Genomic DNA, 14,702 nt, shown 5'->3' on the forward strand with positions numbered 1-14,702 from the left:
CCACCCACCTCCCCGCCTACTCTCCGCCCTGACTCCACCCAGACTCCGCCCTGGCTCCGCCCATGTGGTCACTTCAGGAACTACGATGTCAAAGGGACGACGAATTTATTTCTTTGTATCTGATCTGTAGCTCAGTGAGTTAAGGATTTGCCTGTGGAGCTGCAGGTCGCTGGTTCAAGACCAGACACTTCTTAAATTTTCTCAAAATTCTGACAAAGACAAAGAAAGAAAATGCCAGTGGCGGGTCTTGAACCTGCGACCTTCCACTTGGTAGTCTGTCTTCTTTTCCCCTGAGCTATTCGCTCAGATACTAATTCTTCTTTTTTTTGCGCATTTATCATCTATTTTTTGTCGTTTTCAAGTTTTTTTTTTAACTTGAGTCTCGACTCGACCGTTTTTCTCAGGAGGTTGGACTTCAGCCTTTGTGCTGGAGGGTGGAACCCTCAATTCCAAGACTTTCCAAAGCCCTCACACCTCCCGAGTCCTCAGGACCTGAGCTTTCACACAGTCTGAGGGCTGAAATTTTCTAAGTTCCACAGTAGTTCTCTGTTGGATTGAACTTTCACACAGTCCAAGGACTGATATCTTCGAAGTTCCTCAGTAGTTCTCTGTTAGTTTGAACCTTCAGACACTCTGAGGGCTGAAATTTTCTCAGTCCCACAGTAGATCTCTGTTAGATTGAACTTTCAGACAGTCCGAGGACTGAAATCTTAGAAGTTCTTGAGTAGTTCTCTGTTAGTTTGAACCTTCAGACAGTCTGAGGACTGAAATTTTAAAAGTTTCTCAGTACTTCTCTGTTAGTTTGAACTTTCTGGTTAACAGAAGCCTTAAAACTTGTGACCATGAGTCAGAAGTTAACATTTAGACTATCCATCTGAGTTCTTCTCAGACCTTCACCTGTGGGTTTTTTAGAAATCCTCAACAAACTTTGATTCTCTTCACTGAACAGTAAAGTTTGTGGAGATCAGAAGTTAACATTAGTTTGATCGATGCCTTCAACTACTAGTAGACTTTATCTGGAAAGCAGTTTTCTGAAATGAGTTCTTAGTAAATCTGTCCACAATCAAACCAAGAACATAGAAAGAGGAAATGTTTGAAGAAACAACTTGATGTTTTCATTTCAGACTAGAAAACGCTTTAAGACTTTTATGTGTTTTTGCTCTTTTTCATCGTTTTATTGTCTCTTCTGTTTAATTTGATCTTCTAAAGTTTAACTGGTGTCTTTTCAAATGTTTTGTCTTTAGTTTGATTCTTCTTAAATGTTTAGTTTTGCTCTTTTCTCACCTTTTATTCTTTTCTAATGTCTGATTTGATTTCAAAATGTTTTGTCTTTTAAATGTTTTGTTTTTTTTTCCAAATGTTTTATCGGCTTGTTTGAAAAATTTCCTTTTCTTTCCCAATGTTTAATTTTTTCATTAAATCTTTAAGGTTTTTCATTTTAAATGTTTTACCACCTTTTAATGATTAATTTTCTTTTTAAATGCTTCATTGTATTTTCTGTTTAATTCCTATTTAAAGTTTTATTGTCTTTAAGATTTAATTTTCTAATTAAACATTTAATTTTTTAATTAAATATTTTGTCTTTTTAAAGGTTTAATCTAATTAAATGTTTTGTATTTTTTTAAATGTTTAATATTCTTGTTTAATTGTACTTTTATATGTTTAATTATCTAAAATATTTCTTCTTTAATATTTAGTATTTTTGTTTTAAAAAATTTGTTTAATTTCATAATTACGTTTTGTATCATCTTTTTAATTATCTAATTAAATATTTTGTGTGTTTAATATAATTTAATTGTATTTAATGTTCAATTTTCTTTTAAAAAGTTTTATTGTATTAAATGTTTTTTCCTTTGATTTAATTGCTTTTTGTTACTGTAGATAATTTCTTTAATCTTTTTTCTGTCAAGAGTTTAACCCCAACTTTAAAAAAGAAACAAACCCTTAAATCACAATAAAAATACTTTTGTTGTCACAATCATGAGTTAGTCAATTATTCAGTTTATCAATTCAACTTTATTTGTTTAGCACCTTTCACACACATGACAAAACTAAACAAGCAAAGAAAAAAAACTATGCTAAAACTATGATTAAAACTCAGAAACATATTTTTTAAAAAAAAAGATTTAACATGGTAATAAAATATGTTGTGTCCAGGGGATTGAGGGAGTTTATTGACGTCTTCTTGGGCTCACATGTTAAATCATTTAAAATATAAACTTGATATTCAGTCTAAGGAAACTGGAAACTGTAGAGCCACAGAAGAACCAACAATATCTCCTGTTTTCTCCTTTAAGGAGTCGACTCTTCTTGTGCTTTCAGACCAAAGAACTACAGACTCTTCACAACCTGCTCAAACTCTTGGTACAGGACCTCACCACACAGGTCAAGAAGGTTTCTGTCTCATTTCTACTCTGAAGCTCACCTTCTCCTGCTCAAACTGCTGACAAATGTTTCTGCTGCTCTAAAGTCTGCTCTCCCGAACTTCCTAAAAACTCTCAAAGTCTCTTCTGCTGCAGGTTGCTTTGTAGAACTGTTCCAGAAAACCTCACTAAACCACATGGAGGGGCCTCAAGATAGTCGTCCAAATGAAACGGTACAAAAACCAAACTAGCACAACCCAAATGCTAAAGTCTCCTGCAACCAGAGAACCTCTTTAAACAGAGAATCAGGACAGGAACTCTTACCTTCTGGACAACCAACGTTGGTTCTCAAACAAGAATACAGAATGTGTCTGACCAAAAACCTCTAAAGACTCACTACAGCCAAAATAAAGACACAACTCAGCTGCACCAAATCCACTAATCACTGCACACATTAGCACCATGTGCTAACTGTGGCTAAAGAACCACATTTACCAAGACAACTATCCAGTACAAAGCCGTAAAACACACCAAGAAACACATTAAAGACGATTTTACTGCTGGAAGCTGCAAGCCAACGCCTAAAGCACAAACTAAAGCAATGGAGCCAAACCCGGTTCAGTGGTGAAGCAGAGGAAATGTTTGTCTGCAGCTAAATAAAACAGGAAGACACTGCGCTGCTCAGGTGTTCCTGATAACACCAAGCAGCCGCCTGGACAGCCAATGGGAACACAGCTTACTGGAAGTCCAGAGGGCTGGGTTAGTGAAGGAAATTTAGTTTAAAGTTGAGGCAGAAAGTTAACAAAGAAAGTTAAAAACCACCTTCTGATACCTGAAATCTCTGAGTTTTCACACAAAGAACGCCTGAACATGTCATGTTATTTTAGAAAACAAACCAACATAGAGGCATTTGTTCACATGTGGCTGAATAGGAGGCCGTCCAATCAGGTTCGAGGTCTTCACTCTGTAGGTTGTTTGTTGGGTGAGACTCTTGGACCTCCATCAGCTGACGTGGATGTTTGATGGTCTTCCTCTCTAGTGCCAGATGATTCATCCATGAATTCAGCAGCTACAGACTGAAATGAAGCTCATGCTGTGGTTATTGAATTCCTGTTCCAGATCAAATGTTCAGAGCTCACCTTGAATGCAGCCGTCTGCTGTCTGATAGTTTTTCTCATTGTAGTCTTCAATAAAGTCTTTTCCCTCATGTCAGGATGTGGTGAGACTTTCTCAGTCTCTGCAGACGTCCCTCATTGTGCATCTCCAGAGAAGAAACAGAAAAACTGGTCACTGCTTCAGCATCACAAACGCTCTCCAGCATTGAGAGTGTTTTAGGAATTCATTTATTGTGTTGTGAACTTTGAAGGAGCAGAAACTTTACACCTGCCAAAGATATGAGCTCCAGTTCTGGATGTTTGAGGAAATAAAGTTCATCAAATGAACACTTGATTATTGCTGATAACTCTCATTAAATTACTGAAGAAATCTAACATAAAAACCTGTAAACTCTCAGGCAGCTTTTGTTAAAGTTTGTCTATAATTCTATCATCATGTTCTGGAACCAGGACTCTGCAGAAGTTCCTTCAAACAGATACTTGTGTGTTTCTCTATTTAAGGCCTCAGATTTGAACGTACAGCAGAGGATTAGAAAGGAGTGATTTTAATATTTAAATCAGTCCAGTAAATGTTTGGAGTAAAAATGATGAAAATTTTGATTGAGATAGATTTGTGTCAAATAATAATGTAGAGTCTTGCTTAAATGTCAGCTAAGGTAAAACTATCTTTTTAACGTACGCTTTCAATGGATTAAATGCACGACCCAAAAGGAAATACATATGACAATGTGCATTGTATTTAATTTTCTTGTTTAATTTGTTTTTATCTAGGCATTTCAAATCCTCTACAGTTGGGCCAGTTTTGGTTCGCTTCTCAAAAGCATGTTAAGCCTCAGGTGACACGTCTTTGTCCCACTGCAGGTCGCTGGTCGAAGCAGTTCGTAGAGTCGGGAAGCTTGGAGGAAAATGAGGTTCGTCAGCTTTCACATGGAGATGCTGCTGTAGATGCTGCTGTAGAGCTGATCGATCTTCGCCTTGAAGAATTCCTTTTTTTTCGCCAAAATTCATGATGATTTTTTTTTTCAAAGAAAACCGTTTCTGGAGTGTTTCTCACAGCCTGCTTTACATTATTTCATCATATGGCATGTTTTCACAACATGTTGAAAAATGACATTTTTCGACATGGCGTTTTTTTTGCGCCAAAATTCATGATGATTTTTTTTTCAAAGAAAACCTTTCTGGAGTGTTTCTCACAGCCTGATTTACATTATTTCATCATATGGCATGTTTTCACAATATGTTGAAAAATGACATTTTTCGACATGGCGGTTTTTTTGCGCCAAAATTCATGATGATTTTTTTTTCAAAGAAAACCTTTCTGTAGTGTTTTTCATGGCCTCCTTTACATTATTTCATCATATGGCCAAAATTCATGATGGTTTTTTTTTTTTTTGCAAAGAAAACCTTTCTGGAGTGTTTTTCACGGCCTCCTTTACATTATTTCATCATATGGCACGTTTTTAAAACATGTTGAAAAATGACAGTTTTCGACATCGTATACTATTAGGTTTTTTTGCGCCAAAATTCATGATGATTTTTTTTTCAAAGAAAACCTTACCATAGTGTTCAACATTTTGTAAAAACATGCCATATGATGAAATAATGTAAAACAGGCTGTGAAAAACACTCCAGAAAGGTTTTCTTTGAAAAAAAAAAAATCATCATGAACTTTGGCGCAAAAAAAAACGCCATAGTATACTATGTCGAAAAATGTCATTTTTCAACATGTTATGAAAACATGTCATATGATGAAATAATGTAAAGCAGGCCGTGAAAAACACTCCAGAAAGGTTTTCTTTGAAAAAAAAAAAACATCATGAATTTTGGCACAAAAAAACGCCATAGTATACTATGTCGGAAAAAAAATGTCATTTTTCAACATGTTGTAAAAACGTGCCATATGATGAAATAATGTAAAGGAGGCCATGAAAAACACTCCAGAAAGGTTTTCTTTGTAAAAAAAAAAACATCATGAATTTTGGCCATATGATGGAATAATGTAAAGGAGGCTGTGAAAAACACTCCAGAAAGGTTTTCTTTGAAAAAAAAATCATGAATTTTGACGCAAAAAAACGCCATAGTATACTATGTCGAAAAAAAAGCGATTTTTCAACATGTTGTAAAAACGTGCCATATGATGAAATAATGTGAAGGAGGACGTGAAAAACACTATGGTAAGGTTTTCTTTGAAAAAAAAATCATCATTAATTTTGGCGCAAAAAAAACGCCATAGTAAAATGTAATTTTTCAACATGTTGTAAAAACGTGCCATATGATGAAATAATGTAAAGGAGGCCGTGAAAAACACTCCAGAAAGGTTTTCTTTGAAAAAAAAACTTCATGAATTTTGGCACAAAAAAACGCCATAGTATATGTCGGAAAAAAAATGCGATTTTTCAACATGTTGTAAAAACGTGCCATATGATGAAATAATGTAAAGGAGGCCGTGAAAAACACTCCAGAAAGGTTTTCTTTGAAAAAAAATCATGAATTTTGGCGCAACAAAACGCCTTACTATACTATGTCGAAAAAAAATGCGATTTTTCAAACATGTTGTAAAAATGTGCCATATGATGAAATAATGTAAAGGAGGCCTTGAAAAACACTCCAGAAAGGTTTTCTTTGAAAAAAAAAAACATCATGAATTTTGGCGCAACTCAACACCATAGTATACTATGTCGGAAAAAAAATGCGATTTTTCAACATGTTGTAAAAACGTGCCATATGATGAAATAATGTAAAGGAGGCTGTGAAAAAAACTCCAGAAAGGTTTTCTTTGAAAAAAATCATGAATTTTGGCGCAACTAAACGCCACAGTATACTATGTCGAAAAATGTCATTTTTCAACATGTTGTGAAAACATGCCATATGATGAAATAATGTAAAGCAGGCCGTGAAAAACACTCCAGAAAGGTTTTCTTTGAAAAAAAAAAACATCATGAATTTTGGCACAAAAAAAACCGCCATTGTATACTGTCGGAAAAAAAATGTGATTTTTCAGCATGTGGTGAAAACGTGCCATATGATGAAATAATGTAAAGGAGGCCATGAAAAACACTCCAGAAAGGTTTTCTTTGTAAAAAAAAAAAAACATCATGAATTTTGGCCATATGATGGAATAATGTAAAGGAGGCTGTGAAAAACACTCCAGAAAGGTTTTCTTTGAAAAAAAAATTCATGAATTTTGGCGCAAAAAAACGCCATAGTATACTATGTCGGAAAAAAAAGCGATTTTTCAACATGTTGTAAAAACGTGCCATATGATGAAATAATGTGAAGGAGGACGTGAAAAACACTATGGTAAGGTTTTCTTTGAAAAAAAAATCATTAATTTTGGCGCAAAAAAATGCCATAGCAAAATGTAATTTTTCTACATGTTGTAAAAACGTGCCATATGATGAAATAATGTAAAGGAGGCCGTGAAAAACACTCCAGAAAGGTTTTCTTTGAAAAAAAAAAACATCATGAATTTTGGCACAAAAAAACGCCATAGTATATGTCGGAAAAAAAATGCGATTTTTCAACATGTGGTAAAAACGTGCCATATGATGAAATAATGTAAAGGAGGCTGTGAAAAACACTCCAGAAAGGTTTTCTTTGAAAAAAAAAAAAACATCATGAATTTTGGCACAAAAAAACGCCATAGTATACTATGTCGGAAAAAAAATGCGATTTTTCAACATGTTGGAAAAACGTGCCATATGATGAAATAATGTAAAGGAGGCCGTGAAAAACACTATGGTAAGGTTCTCTTTGAAAAAAAATCATCATGATTTTTAGTGCAAAAAAACGCCATATTATACTATGTCAAAAAAAAATTTTCATTTTTCAACATGTAAAAACGTGCCATATGATGAAATAATGTAAAGGAGGCTGTGAAAAAAACTCCAGAAAGGTTTTCTTTGAAAAAAAAAAAAAAACATGAATTTTGGCACAAAAAAACGTCATAGTATACTATGTCGAAAAAAAAATGTCATTTTTCAACATGTTGTAAAAACGTGCCATATGATGAAATAATGTAAAGGAGGCTGTGGAAAAAACTCCAGAAAGGCTTTCTTTGAAAAAAATCATGAATTTTGGCGCAACTAAACGCCATAGTATACTATGTCGAAAAATGTCATTTTTCAACATGTTGTAAAAACGTGCCATATGATGAAATAATGTAAAGGAGGCCATGAAAAACACTCCAGAAAGGTTTTCTTTGTAAAAAAAAAAAACATCATGAATTTTGGCCATATGATGGAATAATGTAAAGGAGGCTGTGAAAAACACTCCAGAAAGGTTTTCTTTGAAAAAAAAAATCATGAATTTTGACGCAAAAAAACGCCATAGTATACTATGTCGAAAAAAAAGCGATTTTTCAACATGTTGTAAAAACGTGCCATATGATGAAATAATGTGAAGGAGGACGTGAAAAACACTATGGTAAGGTTTTCTTTGAAAAAAAAATCATCATTAATTTTGGCGCAAAAAAAAACGCCATAGTAAAATGTAATTTTTCAACATGTTGTAAAAACGTGCCATATGATGAAATAATGTAAAGGAGGCCGTGAAAAACACTCCAGAAAGGTTTTCTTTGAAAAAAAAACTTCATGAATTTTGGCACAAAAAAACGCCATAGTATATGTCGGAAAAAAAATGCGATTTTTCAACATGTTGTAAAAACGTGCCATATGATGAAATAATGTAAAGGAGGCCGTGAAAAACACTCCAGAAAGGTTTTCTTTGAAAAAAAAATCATGAATTTTGGCGCAACAAAATGCCATAGTATACTATGTCGGGAAAAAAATGCGATTTTTCAACATGTGGTAAAAACGTGCCATATGATGAAATAATGTGAAGGAGGACGTGAAAAACACTATGGTAAGGTTTTCTTTGAAAAAAAAATCATCATTAATTTTGGCGCAAAAAAAAAACGCCATAGTAAAATGTAATTTTTCAACATGTTGTAAAAACGTGCCATATGATGAAATAATGTAAAGGAGGCCGTGAAAAACACTCCAGAAAGGTTTTCTTTGAAAAAAAAACTTCATGAATTTTGGCACAAAAAAACGCCATAGTATATGTCGGAAAAAAAATGCGATTTTTCAACATGTTGTAAAAACGTGCCATATGATGAAATAATGTAAAGGAGGCCGTGAAAAACACTCCAGAAAGGTTTTCTTTGAAAAAAAAATCATGAATTTTGCCACAAAAAAACGCCATACTATACTATGTCGGAAAAAAAATGCGATTTTTCAAACATGTTGTAAAAATGTGCCATATGATGAAATAATGTAAAGCAGGCCGTGAAAAACACTCCAGAAAGGTTTTCTTTGAAAAAAAAACATCATGAATTTTGGCACAAAAAAAAAACGCCATAGTATACTATGTCGGAAAAAAAATGTGATTTTTCAACATGTGGTGAAAACGTGCCATATGATGAAATAATGTAAAGGAGGCCATGAGAAACACTCCAGAAAGGTTTTCTTTGTAAAAAAACATCATGAATTTTGGCCATATGATGGAATAATGTAAAGCAGGCCGTGAAAAACACTTCAGAAAGGTTTTCTTTGAAAAAAAAAAAAATCATGAATTTTGGCGCAAAAAAACGCCATAGTATACTATGTCGAAAAAAAAGCGATTTTTCAACATGTTGTAAAAACGTGCCATATGATGAAATAATGTGAAGGAGGACGTGAAAAAGACTATGGTAAGGTTTTCTTTGAAAAAATAATCATCATGAATTTTGGCGCAAAAAAAAGCCATACTATACTATGTTGAAAAATGTAATTTTTCAACATGTTATGAAAATGTGCCATATGATGAAATAATGTAAAAGAGGCTGTGAAAAACACTCCAGAGAGGTTTTCTTTGAAAAAAAATCATCATGAATTTTGCCACAAAAAAACGCCATACTATACTATGTCGAAAAAAAAATGCGATTTTTCAACATGTTGTAAAAACGTGCCATATGATGAAATAATGTAAAGGAGGCCTTGAAAAACACCCCAGAAAGGTTTTCTTTGAAAAAAAATCATCATGAATTTTGGCGCAACAAAACGCCTTACTATACTATGTCGAAAAAAAATGCGATTTTTCAAACATGTTGTAAAAATGTGCCATATGATGAAATAATGTAAAGGAGGCCTTGAAAAACACTCCAGAAAGGTTTTCTTTGAAAAAAAAACATCATTAATTTTGGCGCAAAAAAAGCGCCATAGAAAAATGTAATTTTTCAACATCTTGTAAAAACGTGCCATATGATGAAATAATGTAAAGGAGGCCTTGAAAAACACTCCAGAAAGGTTTTCTTTGAAAAAAAAACATCATTAATTTTGGCGCAAAAAAAGCGCCATAGAAAAATGTAATTTTTCAACATCTTGTAAAAACGTGCCATATGATGAAATAATGTAAAGGAGGCCGTGAAAAACACTCCAGAAAGGTTTTCTTTGAAAAAAAAAAAACATGAATTTTGGCACAAAAAAACGCCATAGTATATGTCGGAAAAAAAATGCGATTTTTCAACATGTTGTAAAAATGTGCCATATGATGAAATAATGTAAAGGAGGCCTTGAAAAACACTCCATAAAGGTTTTCTTTGAAAAAAAAACATCATGAATTTTGCCACAAAAAAATGCCATAGTATACTATGTCGGGAAAAAAATGCGATTTTTCAACATGTGGTAAAAACGTGCCATATGATGAAATAATGTAAAGGAGGCTGTGAAAAACACTATGGTAAGGTTTTCTTTGAAAAAAAAAATCATCATGAATTTTGGCGCAAAAAAAACACCATACTATACTATGTCGACAAATGTCATTTTTCAACATGTAAAAACATGCCATATGATGAAATAATGTAAAGCAGGCTGTGAAAAACACTCCAGAAAGGTTTTCTTTGAAAAAAAATCGTCATGAATTTTGCCGCAAAAAAAACGCCATAGTATATACTATGTTGAAAAATGTCATTTTTCAACATGTTGTGAAAACGTGCCATATGATGAAATAATGTAAAGGAGGCTGTGAAAAACACTCCAGAAAGGTTTTCTTTGAAAAAAAAAAAATCATGAATTTTGGCGCAAAAAAACGCCATAGTATACTACGTCGAAAAATGTCATTTTTCAACATGTTGTGAAAACGTGCCATATGATGAAATAATGTAAAGGAGGCCGTGAAAAACACTCCAGAAAGGTTTTCTTTTTAAAAAAAAAATCATGAATTTTGGCACAAAAAAACGCCAAGGTATACTATGTCGGAAAAAAAATTCGATTTTTCAACATGTAAAAACGTGCCATGTGATGAAATAATGTAAAGGAGGCTGTGAAAAACACTATGGTAAAGTTTTCTTTGAAAAAAAAACATCATGAATTTTGGCGCAAAAAAAAGCCATACTATACTATGTTGAAAAATGTAATTTTTCAACATGTTATGAAAATGTGCCATATGATGAAATAATGTAAAAGAGGCTGTGAAAAACACTCCAGAGAGGTTTTCTTTGAAAAAAAATCATCATGAATTTTGCCACAAAAAAACGCCATACTATACTATGTCGGAAAAAAAATGCGATTTTTCCACATGTTGTAAACACGTGCCATATGATGAAATAATGTAAAGGAGGCCGTGAAAAACACTCCAGAAAGGTTTTCTTTGAAAAAAAAATCGTCATGAATTTTGGCGCAAAAAAAAAACGCCATAGTATACTATGTTGAAAAATGTCATTTTTCAACATGTTGTGAAAACGTGCCATATGATGAAATAATGTAAAGGAGGCCGTGAAAAACACTCCAGAAAGGTTTTCTTTTAAAAAAAAAAAAAAATCATGAATTTTGGCACAAAAAAACGCCAAGGTATACTATGTTGGAAAAAAATTTCGATTTTTCAACATGTAAAAACGTGCCATATGATGAAATAATGTAAAGGAGGCTGTGAAAAACACTATGGTAAGGTTTTCTTTGAAAAAAAAAAACATCATGAATTTTGGCGCAAAAAAAACGCCATAGAAAAATGTAATTTTTCAACATGTTGTAAAAACGTGCCATATGATGAAATAATGTAAAGGAGACCGTGAAAAACACTCCATAAAGGTTTTCTTTGAAAAAAAAACATCATGAATTTTGGTACAAAAAAAGCCATAGTATACTATGTCGGAAAAAAAATGCGATTTTTCAACATGTGGTAAAAACATTCCATATGATGAAATAATGGAGGCCGTGAAAAAAACTCCAGAAAGGTTTTCTTTGAAAAAAAAATCATCATGAATTTTGCCGCAAAAAAAGCCATACTATACTATGTTGAAAAATGTAATTTTTCAACATGTTATGAAAATGTGCCATATGATGAAATAATGTAAAAGAGGCTGTGAAAAACACTCCAGAGAGGTTTTCTTTGAAAAAAAATCATCATGAATTTTGCCACAAAAAAACGCCATACTATGTCGGAAAAAAAATGCGATTTTTCAACATGTTGTAAACACGTGCCATATGATGAAATAATGTAAAGGAGGCCGTGAAAAACACTCCAGAAAGGTTTTCTTTGAAAAAAAATCATCATGAATTTTGGCGCAAAAAAAACGCCATAGTATACTATGTCGAAAAATGTCATTTTTCAACATGTTGTGAAAACATGCCATATGATGAAATAATGTAAAGCAGGCTGTGAAAAACACTCCAGAAAGGTTTTCTTTGAAAAAAAAAATCATGAATTTTGCCGCAAAAAAAACGCCATAGTATACTATGTCGAAAAAAAAATTTGATTTTTCAACATGTTGTAAAAACGTGCCATATGATGAAATAATGTAAAGCAGGCTGTGAAAAACCCTCCAGAAAGGTTTTCTTTGAAAAAAATAATCATCATGAATTTTGGCGCAACAAAAACGCCATAGTATTCTATGTCGAAAAATGTCATTTTTCAACATGTTGTAAAAACGTGCCATATGATGAAATAATGTAAAGGAGGCTGTGAAAAACACTATGGTAAGGTTTTCTTTGAAAAAAAAAATCATCATGAATTTTGGCGCAAAAAACGCCATAGTATGCTGTCGAAAAATGTCATTTTTCAGCATCTTGTGAAAACATGCCATATGATGAAATAATGTAGAGCAGGCTGTGAAAAACCCTCCAGAAAGGTTTTCTTTGAAAAAATAATCATCATGAATTTTGGCGCAACTAAACGCCATAGTATACTATGTCGAGAAAAAATGTGATTTTTTCAACATGTTGTCAAAAAGTGCCTTATGGTGAAATAATGTAAAGGAGGCCGTGAAAAACACTATGGTAAGGTTCTCTTTGAAAAAAAAAATCATCATGAATTTTGGCGCAAAAAAACGCCATAGTGTCAAAAAAAATGTGATTTTTCAACATGTTGTAAAAATGTGCCATATGATGAAATAATGTAAAGCAGGCCGTGAAAAACACTCCAGAAAGGTTTTCTTTGAAAAAAAAAATCATCATTTTTCATCTTTCAATATTTTGTCTGTTTAATAGAATTAAACATTAAATACAATTAAATTATATTAAACAGACAAAATATTGAATGAGATAATTCAACAAGATACAATACATGTCACTATGAAATTAAACACAATTTTTAAAATACAAATATTAAAAATTACAAATAAAATATTTCCGATAATTAAACATTGAAAAAATACAATTAAACAAGAAGAATATTAAACATTTAAAAAAAATGCAAAACATTTCATTAGATTATTAAACCTTTAAAAAGACAAAACATTTAATTAAAAAATTCAATGTTTAATTAGAAAATTACATCTTAAATTTCTTAAATCTTTTTAATAATAAAACTTTTAAAAAGTTTTCTTGTATTTTTTTGCCTTTGATTTAATTGCTTTTTGTTATGTAGTTTATTTCTTTAATCTTTTTCTGTCAAGATTTTAACCCCAACCTTAAAAATGAAATAAACCCTTAAATCACAATCAAAATACTTCTGTTGTCACAATCATGAGTTAGTCAACTATTCACTTTATCAATTCAACTTTATTTGTTTAGCACCTTTCACACAGATGACAAAACTAAACAAGCAAAGAGAAAAAAAACTATGCTAAAACTATGATTAAAACTCAAAAACACTTTAAAAAAAAAAAAAAAAAAAAAGATTTAACATGGTAATAAAATCTATTGTGTCCAGGGGATGGAGGGAGTTTATTGAAGTCTTCTTGGGCTCACATGGTAAATCATTTAAAATATAAACTTGATATTCAGTCTAAGGAAACTGCAGAGCGACAGAAGAACCAACAATATCTCCTGTTTTCTCCTTTAATGAGTCGACTCTTCTTGTGCTTTCAGACCAAAGAACTACAGACTCTTCACAACCTGCTCAAACTCTTGGTACAGGACCTCACCACACGGGTCAAGAAGGTTTCCGTCTCATTTCTACTCTGAAGCTCACCTTCTCCTGCTCAAACTGCTGACAAATGTTTCTGCTGCTCTAAAGTCTGGTCTCCAGAACTTCCTAAAAACTCTCAAAGTCTCTTCTGCTGCAGGTTGCTTTGTAGAACTGTTACAGAAAACCTCACTAAACCACATGGAGGGGCCTCAAGATAGTCATCCAAATGAAACCATACAAAAACCAAACTAGCACAACCCAAATGCTAAAGTCTCCTGCAGCCTACCAGAGAACCTCTGAGAACAGAGAATCAGGACAGGAACTCTTACCTTCTGGACAACCAACGTTGGTTCTCAAACAAGAATACAGAATGTGTCTGACCAAAAACCTCTAAAGACTCACTACAGCCAAGATAAAGACACAACTCAGCTGTACCAAATCCACTAATCACTGCACACATTAGCACCATGTGCTAACTGTGGCTAAAGAACCACATTTACCAAGACAACTATCCAGTACAAAGCCCTAAAACACACCAAGAAACACATTAAAGACAATTTTACTGCTGGAAGCTGCAAGCCAACGCCTAAAGAACAAACTAAAGCAATGGAGCCAAACCTGGTTCAGTGGTGAAGAGAAGCAGAGGAAATGTTTGTCTGCAGCTAAATAAAGCAGGAAGACACTGAGCTGCTCAGGTGTTCCTGATAACACCAAGCAGCCACCTGGACAGCCAATAGGAACACAGCCACCTGGACAGCCAATAGGAACACAGCTTACTGGAAGTCCAGAGGGCTGGCTTAGTGAAGGAAATTTAATTTAAAGTTGAAGCAGAAAGTTAACAAAGAAGGTTGAAAACCACCTTCTGATACCTGAAATCTCTGAGTTTTCACACAAAGAA

General features: G+C 33.2%; 1 long non-coding RNA gene across 1 annotated transcript; it reads right to left on the bottom strand.

Moving 5' to 3' along the window:
* Positions 1-1,993: 1,993 nt before the first annotated feature.
* On the bottom strand, positions 1,994-4,819 carry LOC129350361 (uncharacterized). Its single transcript, XR_008603729.1, has 2 exons — positions 3,503-4,819; positions 1,994-3,439 (listed from the first exon to the last, which is right to left on the bottom strand). It is a non-coding gene; the product is annotated as an uncharacterized LOC129350361 (long non-coding RNA).
* Positions 4,820-14,702: the final 9,883 nt, after the last annotated feature.

Source organism: Amphiprion ocellaris, chromosome 13, assembly GCF_022539595.1.
Source record: "Amphiprion ocellaris isolate individual 3 ecotype Okinawa chromosome 13, ASM2253959v1, whole genome shotgun sequence".
In the NCBI taxonomy this organism is placed as follows: domain Eukaryota; kingdom Metazoa; phylum Chordata; class Actinopteri; family Pomacentridae; genus Amphiprion; species Amphiprion ocellaris.